Here is a 17,774-nt window from a genome sequence, read left to right as displayed (position 1 = left end):
CGGAACCTACGCACCAGAATCCATACAAGTGACCTTCCTCCCCATACAGACTGGATTTGTTGCAACACGCCTGCTGCTGCAGCGGGGCTATCATAAACGCCTCCCCAAGGTCTCAGGAGCAACGCATCGCTTGTTTTCCACCAGCTTCTGCTTTTGGAACTTTGTCGCAACTAAAGGTACTGTCGACTAAAGCGTGACGCAACTGTGAACTTTTTACGCAACTGTGGATTATTTTTATCGCAACCTTAAGAACTCTTTTGCAACCATATTCTTGAACTGTGTATGTTGGATTTTTGTCGTTTTGGTCTTGTGTAGTTTACATTAAATACCTTTATTTTTCTAAACTGTTGTTGAGTCAGTTTGTGGTGTTTTCACTGTGTTACTGTGAGTGTTGGTACAAATACTTTACACATTGCCTTCTGATTAGCCTTGACTGCTCGTGCCAAGCTACCTAGGGGATGAGCAGGGGTTATCTCGGAGGGTTTCCTCCTTACCCTGACTAGAAGCAAGGGTCCCTATTTGGACAGTGATACCTACCTCTGCCAACTAGAGACCCCCAGTTCTAACAATATTCAACACCTCATGTCAAGTAAGAAGAAACGAAAACTGATGTCTATTTATTTAGCAGCAAGTTTAATTAGTATTATAGGAATTTGTGTCATAGCTTGGTTTTTACATGTAAAATATCCTGTGCATAGGTTTGTATCTCCAACACCTACACCGTCTGAACATTACCATTTTATACTGTCACTGTTAGATGAAAAACATAGACTCTCCTACAAGAATAATTCATTTATTTGAATGTTACATTACACCCATAGCATTACTAACATTTCTAATTGTTGGGTTTGTGGATTGTTGCCAGCACACCAAGGTGCAGGGGGAACTCCTCTTATCCCGCTTCCATTCTCCCACAATGGTTCTTGTTGTGCTTGGTTCGTACTTTCGAGTGCTGATGTAGGGAGGTCTTCATAAGAAACTAAATAAAGTATGTTATCCAAACGATGATGGAGATCCGCAAGCAAGTGGGAACGGAATGGGAAATAGAGGTACCTCTGTCACGAGATATGTCTTTACAAGTACACGGACCAAACTAGAGAAAGGATTCGCTATTATAACAGTAATAGACACATGAGCTCCGCTATGAGTAAAAAGTTGTGGTCCTATTTTTGTGGGTAATAGTGATTGTGACACTGTATTGACTGTAACGGGTCTGGCTCTTAGTAGTTTTCTAGCATCCCATAATACATATTTTATTTGTGGGAATAAGGGTTATTTTTTATCTACCTCCTAGGATGGTCAGGGATATGTTCCGTTTATTTAGCTCCAGCTTCTTATAATAAGACTGGACTATCACCTCTCAATCCTTTATTAACTTGGACCAAGAGAATGATATATATTAAAGCAGTGGATCAGACTGATGCCTCATTGCAAGAATATGTTGACGTAAACCCGGGTATGTTCTTCTTTGTTGGACCATCTCTCAACAGTAGGAACATACGAAGACTCACTAGAGTAGTTAAAGCAGTAGTTAATCAGACTACGGCAGCTCTAAGTAACATCACTAAGGAACTCGAGGCGGCTTGTCGCTTTGCAGAACCGCATGGTTCTGGATGTTATTCTTGCAGATCGTGGAGGTGCATGCCGAATTATCAGGGCCTGTTGTTTCTATACCAGACAACGCGCCTATCGTTTATCAGGTCATTTCTAAATTGCATAAGATAGCGGCTGAGATACACCAAGACACTGGAACATGGACCTGGTCTGGTTGGCTCTGGAGCATTTTTATGTCATGGGGATGGAAATTACTTCCTATACACAGCCTGTATAGTAGGTGCTTGTCAGAATCTGTCGCGCCTCCAGAAACTAACGGGTCCGATGGGGAAAAACTACATTTCCCAGAAGGCTCAGCAGCCGAGAGGCGGAGTATAAATAGACTCTACTTCCTGCAGCCGGTGTCGGATATTCCGGTTCGTGGTTCCTGGCGTTCCTGTCGACTGTGCGGTGAGGTGTTTCCTGAGCTCTAGGTATACTCTGTATCTTGGACTCCCTCCGTTGCGTTTATTCCGGCGCTGTTGTTTCGGTTCTGTCCTCCGTTGGAGAGCCTTGTCACCGGCTATTGCGGAGGACGGTCTTGTATTTCTGGCATTGTTGTTTCGGTTCTGTCCTCCGTTGGAGAGCCTTGTCATCGGCTATTGTGGAGGACAGTCATTGTGTTTTCCAAAGTTTAGTGCACGTGTCTCCGTTGGCGAGCCCCCTTGCCCTGGCTCTTGCGGAGGACACGTTTTGCTTAATCCCGTTTCCTCCGTTGGCGAGCCTTTTTGCTACGGCTATTGCGGAGGAAACAGTTGTTTGTTTTCGCGGTATTTTCTGTACCAGATCCTCTGTTGGAAAGCCTTCTTGCACCGGCTATTGCAGAGGGTCTGCTTTATTTAGTTCCAGGCTGGGACGCAGAGTTTCCTACACCTGAAATCACTTTCCTTCAGGTAACCTTGTTCTCCTTTATTTTTGGGTGACGTAACCCTTATTTACTTTGTGGGAGTTATTGTATACGTTCTACGCTTTCCTTAGAACCTTGTCTACGTTTCTTCAGAACTCTGAAGCAAAAAGATTAGGGTATGTAGTGTCCTTCTTTACCTATATAGGTGTTGCCATTACCGGGGTCTTAGGGGTTGTCTTACTATTAAGTTTTGTGTTCACAGGGGAAGGCAATCACAGGCTGAATTTACGTACCCTCAGTAGAAGAGAGGCATCTCATGAGTTAGTGCGGTCAGCATTCTTATTACAGGTATAGCACGGTATAGTCTGGTTGGTAGCTTGAGTAAAGAGAGAACTTTCCTGAGAATTGACACCAATCAATTGTTTGTTTGTTTTCTGTCTTCGCAGCTCTCCCTCCCTGCAGTCCCCTTCCTTTCCTCCCTGTTTATTATTTTGCCCTCACCTGATCCTTCTCTAGCCCACGGCTATTACAGCATTCGGGGCTTGGATAGATCTGGAGGTGGCCTACTGGTACCACAAGCTGATCCTGAGGACGGAGAGGATAACAGAATATCCGACCCAAGTAATATAGTCCTCCCGATCAGTTTAGGGTGATGGCTACTCTGGACGAGGTGATGGCAGCGTTAGTCGTGGTGCAATCTGAATTGATAGCATCCAGACAAGAAAGCACTGAATTACGGAACCGGTTAGATAACATCCAGAAAAACCCCTTTAGTGCTGGGGCTTCAGGGTCTGGTACAGCCGGTTCAGTAGTGGTGGAGATACCCCCTAGCATTCCGTTAGCACATCCAGAACGATTCAACGGAGATGCTGGATCAGTGCAAGTATTTTTGACGCAAGTCTTGATGCATTTTTCATGCAAACCCCGGTCATTCCCTACCAATCAGTCAAAGGTTGCGTTCGTCATCTCGTATTTAGTAGGGGAGACGGCTCAATGGGCGGTTCCCATGGTTCAGAGGAATGACCCAATGTTACATGACTGGGACGCTTTCCAAGCAGAGTTCACAAAGGTATTCGATAGGAGAGCCGATACTTATACTGCAGATAAAGAACTATTAGGCCTTCGTCAAGGGAATCAAGATCTGGTAACATATTTGAATCATTTCAGACGTTTAGTTGCTGAAACTAAGTGGCCAGAAGCCAAACAAGCATCAATCTTTCATCAGGGTTTAACCGAAGAAATGCAGGACATAATCGCTCAAATAGACCACCAACCAGTGTCATGTGAAGATTTGATTAATTTGGTATTAAGACTAGACCATAGGATGAAGAATCGTAAAGGTGGTGGTGGAGCTAAAAACCGACCAATTCCTTCTTCTGTGGCGGTAAAGACCCCGGACAGTCCGGTATCTCATGCCGCTGAGCCTATGGACATAGGAGCGGTCCGTGCAGCTTTGACCGCCACTGAAAAGGAACAAAGGCGCAAGTTGGGTCTTTGTCTTTATTGTGGCAAAAAAGGCCATTATGTTAGAGAGTGCCCTATCAAGCCCAAGTTTTCCAAATTCCGCTTGAATAGGGGGGTGTCAACGGCCACTGAGAAGCCGGCGGAAAACTGAAGAGCTCTGGGGGTGATGAAGGGGTTCCCTGGAGTCATGTTACTATCCCTTCCATGTTGAGTATGGTTGTAGGAGCGCAACATTTATTCATTAAGATAATCTTGATGATCGGTATGATGGAGGTACATACACAAGCCATGGTGGATTCAGGGGCTACGGGTTTCTTCATGGATATGAAAGAAGCAGAAAGGTTAGGCATTCCTCTAATCCCCAAAGAAGATGGTACCGATGTGTTTGCAGTAGATGGGAGGAAACTGAACACCGGGCCCATAAGTTATCAAACAGCATTAACAGAGATGAGGTTCGGTCATCATAGAGAAAGAGTGTCTTTCAGCATCATAGAGGCACCGCAGTACGGGGTGATTTTAGGCATTCCCTGGCTGAAAAGACACAACCCCGACATCAATTGGGAAACAGGCAATATCTTGATGAATTCCGCACATTGTGAAGAGCATTGTTTTAGATATGCACAATGTCCTTCGTTTGCTTTGGCATGTGGGGATAGAATAGCCACGGCCGCAGAAAAGGCAGTATCTCTCCCAATGGCATATCAGGACTTTGAAGGGGTGTTTGACGAAGTAAGAGCTGAAGAATTACCCCCACATAGGCCATACGATTGCCAGATTGAGTTAGTTCCCGGGGCGGTGATTCCCAAGGGACGGCTGTATGCGCTGACAGAGCCAGAGAACGCCTATTTGAGAACCTATTTAGACAAACTGTTAGAATTAGGGTTCATACGTCCTTCAAGATCACCAGCAGCATCCCCTTTGTTTTTCATCCCCAAGGCTAATGGGGATTTGAGAGCCTGTGTAGACTTTCGAGCCCTCAACGCGGTAACAATCAAGAACAGATACCCTTTGCCTTTAATCAACGTCTTACTGGATCAGGTGAAAAAGGCCAAGGTATTCACCAAATTAGACTTAAAAGGAGCATATCATCTGGTTAGAATGCGAGCAGGGGATGAATGGAAGACGGCCTTCCAGACCAGGTATGGGTTATTCGAATACCTGGTCATGCCCTTCGGGCTATGCAACGCCCCTGCTGCATTCCAGTTTTTCCTGAACGACGTGTTGAGAGAAATACTGGACAGACATGTCATTGTGTATATAGATGATATCCTCATCTATTCAGAGTCGGAGGACATGCACATACAACATGTCAAGTCTGTTCTAAGGATACTACAGAAAAACCATCTCTACTGCAAATTGTCCAAATGTGACTTTCACGTCACTACAGTGGAGTTTTTGGGGGTTATGCTTACCCCTCAGGAACAGGAAATGGCGGAGAGGAAGATCCAAGCAGTGCGAGATTGGCCGATTCCTCAAAACGTCAAGGATGTCCAATGCTTCCTGGGATTCGCCAATTTCTACAGACGTTTTATTAACCAGTTCTCGAAAGTGGTGGCTCCCATAACCAGACTGCTGAAAAAAGACCGAGGGTTCGTGTGGGATATAGGGGCTCAGGAGGCGTTTGATGCTTTAAAGGAAGCGTTTGTCACCGCTCCAATATTGACACACCCCAATACTGATGTCCCTTTCATAGTTGAGGCAGACGCGTCAGAGGTTGCTATCGGAGCCATTCTTTCGCAAAGAAATGGAATCACAGGACAATTGCATCCCGTGGCATTTATGTCCCATAAACTTACGGGGGCGGAACTCAACTACTGCATAGCCAAAAAAGAACTCTTAGCTATAAAACAGGCATTCACTGAATGGAGGCATTTCCTTATGGGGGCGAAGCACGTGGTGACGGTCTATACCGATCACCGTAATCTGCAATTCATGTCAGCGGCCAGACACTTAACCCCTAGACAGTTGAGGTGGATGCTTTTCTTTTCGGAATATAATTTCATTATTACTTTCAGGCCTGGAGCAGACAATAGAAAGGCGGATGCCTTGTCTCGTCAATCATCCACAAAGGTCTCGGAGACCAGAGCAGAAACCTCTATAGTGGACCCTGTCAAGGTGGTTTGTGGCATCCAACCTGATGCCTTTTTACAGGGCATACGATATGGGATCAGAACGGACCAGTAGAAGAGATGGCTACAGACACATCCTGAATGGCAACTACAACATGGCTTTCCAATCAACCAGGGACGGATGCTGGTGCCCTCTGAATCTTTGCGTAAACAAATGTTTGAGTGGTGTCACGCTTCACCCAGTGCTGGACACGTTGGGGTAGATAAGACTATGGATCTGATTCAGCGTAGGTGTTGGTGGCCTACGATCAGGGTTGATGTACGGAAATGGGTGACTGAGTGTGATGTTTGTGCTCGCGCCAAGACTGATCATCGTCGTCCTGCAGGGCTGCTGCAGCCCATGCCTACCCCTTCTACTCCCTGGGAACGTATATCTTTAGACTTTGTGGTAGGTCTACCCAGAGATCAAGGTTGCACAACCGTGTTGGTAGTCATTGATTATCTAACTAAGATGGGGCATTTCATTGCTTGTCCTCAGGTGCCTATAGCAGGTCAATTGGCACAGCTTCTTATGAGACATATTGTGCGTCTGCATGGCCCACCAACTGTCATAGTGTCAGATAGGGGCTCTCAATTTACCGCACGGTTTTGGAAGGCATGGTGCTCCTCTCTCCATATCGAAACAGCGCTGTCCACGAGCTTCCATCCACAGACTGATGGACAGACGGAACGTCTCAACCAGACATTGAAGCAATTCTTGCGATGCTATGTTTCTCAGGGTACAAAGGATTGGGTGGAGCACCTTTGGCTTGCTGAGGTGGCATACAACAATGCGACGCATTCTGCCACGAGAGTATCGCCTTTTTATTGTACTTATGGTCATCATCCCCGATTTCTCCCTTTTGTGCAGCCTTACAAAGAAGAGACAGTGCCTGAAGCCGCCAGGAGGGTTTCCCGACTCAAGAGGATTTTGGAGCAGGTACAGAACTCCCTAAAGGCCTCCAAGGTGGCATATAAGAAAACGGCTGACAAAAGACGTCGTCCTGGTCCTTTGTATCGTGTGGGGGATTGGGTGTGGTTGTCCACCCGGAACTTCAGGTTCAGACATTACAGCGTGTTTAGCCCTCGATACATAGGTCCGTTTCGTGTGGTGCAGCGCATCAACCCGGTGGCAGTGAAGTTGCTGTTACCTAAACATCTGCGTATACATCCAGTTTTCCATGTGTCCCTGCTCAAGCCTGCAGCTGCGGTGGTACGACGCCTCCCTCCCCCTTTGCTGGTCTCGGAAGGTCTGGAATATGAGGTGGAGGGGATTCTGGACTCGAGGTGGCGTGGACGTGGCCTTCGGTATTTGGTGGCCTGGAAAGGCTACGGTCCCGAGGAGAACTCGTGGGAGCCTGCATCGGGTGTTCATGCTCCGCGCCTGGTGGCTGCTTATCATCGCCGTTTCCCTGAGCGCCCTGGTCCCCTTCGGCGCTCTAGGTGAGGGGGGATGTACTGTCAGAATCTGTCGCGCCTCCAGAAACTAACGGGTCCGATGGGGAAAAACTACATTTCCCAGAAGGCTCAGCAGCCGAGAGGCGGAGTATAAATAGACTCTACTTCCTGCAGCCGGTGTCGGATATTCCGGTTCGTGGTTCCTGGCGTTCCTGTCGACTGTGCGGTGAGGTGTTTCCTGAGCTCTAGGTATACTCTGTATCTTGGACTCCCTCAGTTGCGTTTATTCCGGCGCTGTTGTTTCGGTTCTGTCCTCCGTTGGAGAGCCTTGTCACCGGCTATTGCGGAGGACGGTCTTGTATTTCTGGCATTGTTGTTTCGGTTCTGTCCTCCGTTGGAGAGCCTTGTCATCGGCTATTGCGGAGGACAGTCATTGTGTTTTCCAAAGTTTAGTGCACGTGTCTCCGTTGGCGAGCCCCCTTGCCCTGGCTATTGCGGAGGACACGTTTTGCTTAATCCCGTTTCCTCCGTTGGCGAGCCTTTTTGCTACGGCTATTGCGGAGGAAACAGTTGTTTGTTTTCGCGGTATTTTCTGTACCAGATCCTCTGTTGGAAAGCCTTCTTGCACCGGCTATTGCAGAGGGTCTGCTTTATTTAGTTCCAGGCTGGGACGCAGAGTTTCCTACACCTGAAATCACTTTCCTTCAGGTAACCTTGTTCTCCTTTATTTTTGGGTGACGTAACCCTTATTTACTTTGTGGGAGTTATTGTATACGTTCTACGCTTTCCTTAGAACCTTGTCTACGTTTCTTCAGAACTCTGAAGCAAAAAGATTAGGGTATGTAGTGTCCTTCTTTACCTATATAGGTGTTGCCATTACCGGGGTCTTAGGGGTTGTCTTACTATTACGTTTTGTGTTCACAGGGGAAGGCAATCACAGGCTGAATTTACGTACCCTCAGTAGAAGAGAGGCATCTCATGACTTAGTGCGGTCAGCATTCCTATTACAGGTATAGCACGGTATAGTCTGGTTGGTAGCTTGAGTAAAGAGAGAACTTTCCTGAGAATTGACACCAATCAATTGTTTGTTTGTTTTCTGTCTTCGCAGCTCTCCCTCCCTGCAGTCCCCTTCCTTTCCTCCCTGTTTATTATTTTGCACTCACCTGATCCTTCTCTAGCCCACGGCTATTACAGCATTCGGGGCTTGGATAGATCTGGAGGTGGCCTACTGGTACCACAAGCTGATCCTGAGGACGGAGAGGATAACAGTGCTATTCTAGGATGTTGTCCTTGTATTCAATGTATGCCTATTATATGCCCCCTCTGTACTTCTTTATGTATGTCCTGTATCCCTAAGAAAGAAATATTCATGATGTTAATAAGCAGCTTATGCTTCAGCAACATATAGATGAATTTATGAAAATAGATACAGAAAGCTTGAACGATGCAGATAGAGCACCTTCGACTGTTAAGGTATGATGTTGCTTTAGGTTTTTACTCTTCATGTATTCCGTATTTGAAAAGTTTTATATATATATATTTGAAATATACTCTTAATTGGGCAAAATGTATTCAGCAGAGGCTAAAAGGAGGGACTGTTAAATGGTAAACAAAATTGTATTCTGTTAACTTAGCCTCTGCTTTCAGCCATTTTTGCCTGCCAGACCCATTTTGTGTTTCGAAGTTAGAAATTGCTTGTTCACTGAAAGCTGCTCATACTGATAACATTCGCGTGTCAGAGCAAGCTGCCCTGCCCTGCCAAAGGGTCTACGTGCACAGATGTCTACACTATTAGCCCACCAACACCTGTAACCTCCCTTGCTTATCTATGAAAGTGAAGTGGGTAGGGGTTATCAGGATTCTACAGTGCAGCTTGTAGGCGTTGTCTAAGGGGGTTGGGTAAGCGTTATGTAAAAATGTCATAAGAGGGTTATGCAAAGTGTGATTTAATCATGACTAAGGGGTTTTCTGATGAACTCCTATGGTGCCTAGACTATATAAAAGACAGACCACAAGCTGTTCTAGTTTGTTCCCTCTCAGGCACTTGTAGTGTCTGTATGACGGAGCCATCTCATGAGATATAATAAACTTGTATTTATTTCCACTCCAGTGTTGATCCTTATGTTTTGAACCTGTAGACAAGAAGGGTGTCCCTGCACAGGTGAGACTGATAAGAATCTCATTTCTACAGCATAGCCTTGCTTCAATGGTTATCTCACTGGGGTGCATTAATGCCGCCTCTCAATCTATGTCTTCTAAAGGCCCTATGTCTTTCTCCCACCTTTTCCTGAGTCTGTGTAAGTTGTCTGGTTTATTATTGTTTATGGTTTTATATGTGTGGGAGACTGCCTTTTCTACCAGTTCTTCTTGTAGTAGCCCCCCCTCAAGTGGAGAGTATTCGAGTATGTCTGTACATGGAATGTCCTGTGTAATTTTGATCCATGTTTTGAGTGCCTCTTTTTCAAGATATCTCCAAATGCAGAGATTCCTATGAGGTACCATGCCTCAAATCCCTTTAGTTTCTGAAATTATCTGAGCCTTCTCCCCTCCCAGAGTGGCGTGGCCCTTATGATCCGGTTTGCCAACCCAATGGCTTTTGTGGCTCTAGCCCATGCCTCTAAGGTAACTCTTGTCGCCCGTAGTAATTGTGAGGTGCGTTTCCCGCCATAAAGGTAGAGTAAGTGTGTGTGGTGACATCAGCTCTCTCTCCAGTCGATATGTGGGGTGGTCTCATGCCCGGTGCGTTCATTCATTAGCGACCTAATTATTATTAGATTACATTGCAATATCTCTAGTGCAGGGAGTCTCCAACCATTAACTCATGAGCTACTGTAGCGCTCCAACTACCTCGGAGTAGCTCACCTGTGTACAGCCCAACTTACTAAATTAGAAAGCTTTTGCTTGGTTGAATTAATATACATATTTAACAAAATGAAAATATACAACACTAATAATATTAGTAGCTCTCAATGCGTTTCATTGAACATAAGTAGCTCTCATTACAAAAAAGGTTAGAGACCTCTGCGTCTAGTCGCAGGTAGTTGCACAATGGCTTGCCCAGTGAAAATGTATTAGAAAGGTCGATATTTATAACCTACTGTGATTGGCTACAAACACAGGGACGTTGACCTACAAGGAACCTCAGACCACCATCCCTCTGCTTGGATTGCCAAAGTGGATTGCTTTTTTTAACGTAGCCTACCTTCTTTAAAGGGACCTGTGCTGCTTTAAAAAAAATATCCTGTTTGGGAGCACATAGGAAAGCGGTCCCATTGATCACTGTCTACTTTCACCGCGGTCACCTGGCACAATTCCCAAAGGGAACACTGTCCAATGGGGGCAACTTCCCTTAGGCAAGTCAGTTACCACCTCCTTTGAGGAGTCAGAAACTTGTTAGATGCTTTGCAATGTCAATTGCAGCTTTAAACCACTGGTAAATTGCATACCAAATCACAATTATGTGGGGATCCCCCTTTCACAACCCTTCCTAATAGAGATTCGGTATGGGTCCATAAAGAAAATGTTGCAAGTTGATAATGCTTTCTGATTCACTATATGGGTTTAGTGTGTACCAAAAAGTTATTTTGCAGTCGCAAACTATGTGATTTTGCGACCTCAAAATGGCTTGGTATATCAGGCCCTCAGCTAGCAGGGAGACGAACATATGTGTTTTCGATGTAGTAGTATACTGTATGTTCCATTTAGCCAACCGTAAAACATCCGAAAATGAATGTAACATTCAGGACACTAAAGAAGACTTTCTAAAAGAGGAAAAATACAAGTAGTATATTGTATTGTATCATATGGCTATCTGTATAAAGCTTTCCATGCCCTTGCAAGGTCTAAATCCTTTTTTTGATTGTTGAGTTAGAAACGACTCCTTGTATATTATTTACTTAGCTCCTCTTAACCTAAGGAGGCCAATGGAATGTTCTGACTTTGGTTGAGTTCCTGGATACTCTTCATGTGTGGGGTGAACAAGTGTTCATTATAGTTAGGCCAATGTGGGAAATGTGTGCAATGCATGAAGTTTAGAAAGCTTGAAGTGCTGCATGAGCTTCGTAGCTCATATGAATAGGTGTTGTGGCAAGTGTAAAGATAGATGCAGCTGGGCATGCCAGTGCTTACCATCTTAGTTTAGTTATTCTTGAGTAGGGTTGCTGCTAAATTGTATCCCACATTCAATGCCTAATGTAGGAAGGTGATCACTCATCTCATCAGAAAGCAAATGAGACAGCAGACATTGAGAAAAACGTAGTTTAATCTTCTTTATGGAGGATCCCATCCAGACCCAACAACAATACTGGGCAACTGAAGATCTATTTAAACGTCTACATTCTATTCTCTGTCATGACAAGGTTGTCATAGCAGAGATCACATTCTTATGTTACCAAGGAGATAACAACCCATGTAACCAAGATGCCACACTTAATGTTTGATACTTGAAATGGTGCTGTGGGCATAACATTGAGAATCATCTGGTAGTTTTTTGGTCCATCTGGTCGGGGAGCATTAGTGTCCAGCTCTGCTTGCTGCGCTGCTAATCCACGTTAGTTTTATTTTGCAAAAAAGTCAAGTTTTTGTAGCATTTCTGACTTATAGCTGATTTTTGTTTGCCCGTATTTTCTTTGGCGGTTTGTTTTATAGTTTGCAAGTTTGTATCCAGAAAGAGCTTCTTTTTATCTGAGTTCTTCTGTAAGGCAGGATGGTTAGCAGCAGTAACATTCTTGAGCTAATGTTCTTCGTTTGAGGGTACAGTTTGAATGTGTATTGTAGAAAAATGGGTGCAGTGCTATGGATTGCACTGTCGGCAGTGCAGAGATCTGTGAAATGTATTCTTTTTTGCAAACAAGTAGCTATTGTAAGGCCTTGAGGACAGGGGTGATATTGTACCATATTTTCAGGGTAAGGACTTGTCTGTATCCTCCTTTCACCATTAAATAGCACAGGGCCACTTGTACGAATACAGAAACCCATGCTTTCTGCCCCCTTTACGTCCGAGAGTTCGAGCGTGGAGCATTTCATAGAGTCCCGGTGAATAATGGCTAAGCCACCCCCTCTCTGTTCTTGTCTATCGGTCCTCTGGATGAGGTAGCCTTGGGGGACTGTTTGGGCTATAATCGGGTTGCACCATGATTTTAGCCATGTTTCCGTTACAAAGAGCATGTCAATATCATTCTCCGTGATTAGGTCATGAACATGCGCCCCATTCTTGCATATTGACCTGGCATTGATCAAAGCTCCTCGGAGAGAGGTCGCGCTTTCCATAGTGGATGACTGTTTCTCCGGGGTAAGGAGGGTTCTGCAAGTGTAACAGCATGATGGTCCTAACCACTTCTCAACGTCAATCATATTGTGACAATGATTAGTATTATGATTTAGGGAGAGAATCTTATCTCTGGTGAAAGTAGGTATTAGATTAGTACAAACCGTGGGTTGGACAGCGTGACAGGCCCTAGGCCTGTTACTGAATCGCATAATGGGTTTACGAGTCGGTATTAGAAAGGGGCGTTTGAAGGGCGTCCCTTCCTAATAGCGAGTCGCAGAGGTATGTATGAATGTTTTGCGACCATATACCTGTCACAAAACATTCGCAGTTTACCATCAGAAACAATTTGATGGTAACCCATTCACAAATGGGAAGGGGCCCCCAAAGGACCCCTTCTATGGGAATGGTGCCGGAAACATTTTTTAAATGCAGGCAGTGGTCCGACGGACAACTGCCTGCTTTTGAAACAAGCATTTGCAATGCAGTAGGTCTCGAATTTGCAAGAGTTTGAGCTATTGGCATTGTTAACACTCATGTTTTACTTATAGTCGTTGCTTACGAGAAGCAAGGCTGGCAGTAAAAGTGGCACAGTTACCGCTCAAACCGTCGGACCCTCAACGCCGGGCTGCACCGCATGCTGGTAATTCAATTGTCCGGATCCAGGGACAGTGACCTAGGAGGCTGTGGGATGCTGTGACAAATGACTGGCTAAATCGAGCTCACCATTACCAAGAGGGCCGCCAAAAGACTGCATATTTACATTTTGTCGAGGTGAACCACTAGCACGACTACATTTTTCAAAGTTTGGGCCCGTATTATATTGCTGGGCGTCTAAACCACTTGGAAAGGAGTTTGGAAGGAACAGTGAATATCGATCGACCCTTGCAACAGCCCATACCCTGAAACGTTGTTCATTACTTTTTGATCGAACTGGACTTTAGATATCGCCCTTAGGAAGCTCCCTGTCAGGGAGAGAAACGCGTTGGCTGAATCTCTTTGTGAACTAATTGATGATCTTATCTATTTAACTTTTTTAATAAAGAAGAAATATTTTCCATACCAAATCTGCTCATCAGGACTTTGTGATTGTGCGCCCCCATGTAACATACAAAAAATCATTTATTGATCCGGAAACACAGCGACGTCATTCAGCAGCTGATGTCGGGGTTGGCAGCACATTTTATTGAAATATATTTGGAACTGGGACTAAGGTGCGGCAATCCTAATCCTGTTGCTGCTTCTTTCTCCGATACAGTTACTGCTAGCCTTGCTTCTCGTAAGCAACGACTATCAGTACGAAGTGTGTGTTTACGCAGACCTTGCAGATTTTCAAAACACATAAATAGCATTGTTATTTACAATGTAGTCTTTTTAAATTATTCAAGGTCAGGTGCAGCCCACCTAAATAAAACTCGCATGTACCTCCCCCCCCCCCCATGCAACATCACTTTGCTACAATGCTCGTAATGCTGACTCCAATAGAGTAGCGCCTATCACTAGCTTGGTGAGCGCGAAGGCAGTCTCATAACCTCAAATAATGCTTTTGGGGTGGGGTAAGGGGTGCAAGGTCTTTGTGGAGCATATATGTTTATTCTGCAAGAGGGAGGCACTATCCTAGCATCCATGTGAGAGAGAGTTCTTAAAGTTAAATGGCATACAAATTTATTTTTTCTACAAATATCACCTTTTGCCTAACTAGTCGATATTCTGGTATCTCTTGTGCAGTTTGCTGCATGCTTCATAAGTTTCACATTGAGGCAGTACGAGGCAACAGGTGGAAAGCGTACCATATAAGGACAGGAAGAGTGCTGGGACAGGGCCTATAAGGGGATAGGTGGGTACCAGAACAGCAGTGCCAGAGAAACTGCAAAACAGAACCGAAGTGCCACAAGTGAACCAGCACTGTGCCACAGCAAACCTTGCTGTGCCAGAAAAACATAACAGTGTCAGGCCAAAACCATACCAGTGCAAGGCAAGGGCCAAAAGTACCCCAGGAATAATACAGATTTGACAGAAATTTAGTACAATAGTGCCTATAACTTGTACCATAACAATGCCAGCGAGAAAACTGCTGTGTCAGAGTATATCTGCAAGAGTGCCAGAAACAACCACACTACCAAAACAAAACCATGGCAAATGTATAGGCAACTACAATTGCATCAGTGGCAAAATAAAACTGCCATTGTACCACAAAATATACTAAAAAGCACCAAAGTTTACGAAATCCAACCGTGTCAGAACACAAGCTATGGGGTGTACTGGAAAGGGAAAACTCAAACAAGGCACTAGAAGAACGAGAAGCCAACAGGCGAACCGCTCTGAATTCGTTTGTAGATGCAGCAGGTACATGCTTGGAAACACTGGTATACCTACAAAGGAGGAAGGGACATTTGGCAATTAGAACAGTTCAAATTCTAAAATAATCAGCTTACAGCAATATTAATTAGATACAAAAAATGTTGTTGTTAGTTTTATAGAATCAAGAAGACCAAGACCATTAGGAGCCTTGAAATTATACATTGTTGCTCACCAGTTTGTGTCCCTTTGTCACCTAGGGTCAGTTAGGGTCCGTATGACTGATCCCCTTGGCCCAAATGGAAGTCTGGAATTTTCAGTGTAACCATTTCACTCCTGAAAATAAAGTCTGGTAAGATCCTGACACTGGGTCCCTGCTAACCAGGCCCCAGTGCTAGTGCTCTTTCCCTAAAATGATACAAATGTTAATTGTAACCCAAGTGGCAAGGACTTTAGCACCTTTGTAAGTCTCGGTAAATGGTACCTCTAGCACCCATGGCATGGGTACTAAAGAGGGTCCCTCAGAGCTTCAGCATGTATTATGCCACTCTAAAGGACCCACACACAAACTGCATGCAGACTGCCATTACAGGACGCATGAAATGGTGCAAACCATTCTGAAAACATGTAATTGCCCACTCCTTTGTACAATGCCAAAATACACTACATGTACTATAGATAGGTCACCCCTACAGTAGGCTTTTGGAAACCGAAGGCAGGGTGCATTATATTACATTTGAGACACATCTGCAAGAGCAGATATGCAATTGTGATTCCTAGTTCCATTACTAGTAATTGCAAGTGATCAGGAAGCCATTTTAAAGGTATGTACTGGGCACTGGCCATTACAAGTAACCCAGCTATATATATATATGTGCTTCACTAAAAATAATAGTGTTTGGTATCAAACAGCTTGTCTTAATAAATCCATCCAGATGCCATTTTCGGATCTATGAAGATATGCACTCAGAGGGAACCTTAAAGGTGCCCCCTGTAGCCCTACTAGTCACTTAGGCCCTAATTACGATGTTGGTTGGGTGAGCGTCCGATCGACATCTTAGTGGAAATGGACCGCCTGACAAGGAGCCAGCGGTCCTGCCTCCACAATTATGATGCGACTGCTTTCACGGCGGTTTGAAAGTGTATATTTTCTATTAAGGCTTGTGCTGCGGGTTGTACCAACAGCCTCATATGCACTTTTAAAACATCCCTGCAACCGACATCGTAGCGGAACTGGCCCGCCCCACAAGGAGTCAGCGTCCCGCTTTAACAATTATCATGCGACCGCCTTCACGGCGGTCGCAAAGTGTATATTTTCCATTGAGGATTGTGCTGCGGGTTGCAGCACCAGCCTCAATAGAAAATAATCAGTTTTAAAACATCCCTGCACTGTGTGGCAGGCACCATGCGGTCACTGCCACATGGTACAGGGATGTTTGATCCCATAGCGGAGGGCCAGGGGGAAAGGGAGCCTTGCTAGAGGCTCCAGTAGTCATTTTATGACAGCCTTTCCATATCGAAAAGGCCAACATGGAAAGGCTGTTGGAAACGGACATCATATTACGACGGAGGTGGCTGAACAGGCACTGCTGTTATTTGGGGATTCTGACACTGGAACAGAATTCCCCCGTGCGTTTCCCTCCGACCACCAGTATCGTAATAAGGCAGTCGGGTAGAAACCTATAATGTCGGGAGGAAAGCCTCGGACGAGCTGCCAGATGACTTCCGCCTTTAATCATAATCAGGCCCTTAGTTTGTTGGCTGACTGGGATCTTCCAGCCTGCCACCACAAAAGAGTTTCTTACCCCTGCAAGGTAGAGCTCGCACTCTCAGAGGTCATAAACAATGTCTGCTCACAGAAGGTGTTCTCACCTCCTCCATCAGGGTGGCTGGTGATTTGGCATGTCAAGGCCAGATGCTTCAAAGCCTCTGCCGCCTTTGATTTGCGACCCCGGCTTCCTTTAGACCTGAGTAATGCCACCACCTGCCCCGGGGCCCATATGCCACCAGAGCACCCGGGAAATTAGTTATTCAGGAAGTGTGTTTTACTCACAGGCTAGTCACACCCGTAAGGTGGGCTACCTGAAGTGAATAGCCAATCTTGATTTTTGGTGAATTAGACTTACGGGTCAGGATTATGCCCACTCCTTCCAGGAAGTGGTCATATGGGGGTGTAGTTGCCCTAGTGGCAATTAGCCCATTGGCTACTACCATATACTCCCCTAAATTGAGTATTTAGGGTTCCCCCCAACACCAGGTCCTCATCTTCGAATTCCTGGAACTGAAGGGGACAAAAGAAGAGATAACACTGCAAAAACTAAGGACCTGCACTGAAACTGGCACCAAACCCTGCCTGGCAGCTTTCTCCTTGACAGTTGCAAAGACCCGACTCGTCCTGCGGCTGTGCATCATCCCCAACATTTGGAGGACTGCCCAGCACTTTGACAACCAGCTATCATCTCCCTTGAGGTGGAGGAGCCATCCCCATGCATCCGCAGGCACTGACTGCATCTGTCCAGTTCACCATGTTGTTGGCCATTGGGCCCAACGAGGGAGCAACACTTCAGGAGGAGGTTTTCATGGCTCTAGGAGGTTAGCCCGTCTCTCTCCGAGTTTCCAGACGCTCGACCCTCCAGGCGCCCCCTGAACCAATGCTCTAAGTACTGGGTCACTTGCACCATCCATGACTTGTTCAACATCCAGCCCGGACACCACCACCTTGAAAATCCTCCTGCATGATGAGGGACTTCGGGATAGATAAGATTCACAACCAGAGTGGCCCTGATGTTTTGTTTTCTTC

Source organism: Lissotriton vulgaris, chromosome 8 (genome assembly GCF_964263255.1).
Source record: "Lissotriton vulgaris chromosome 8, aLisVul1.2, whole genome shotgun sequence".
NCBI lineage: Eukaryota > Metazoa > Chordata > Amphibia > Caudata > Salamandridae > Lissotriton > Lissotriton vulgaris.
Note: the sequence above shows the minus strand (reverse complement) of the source record.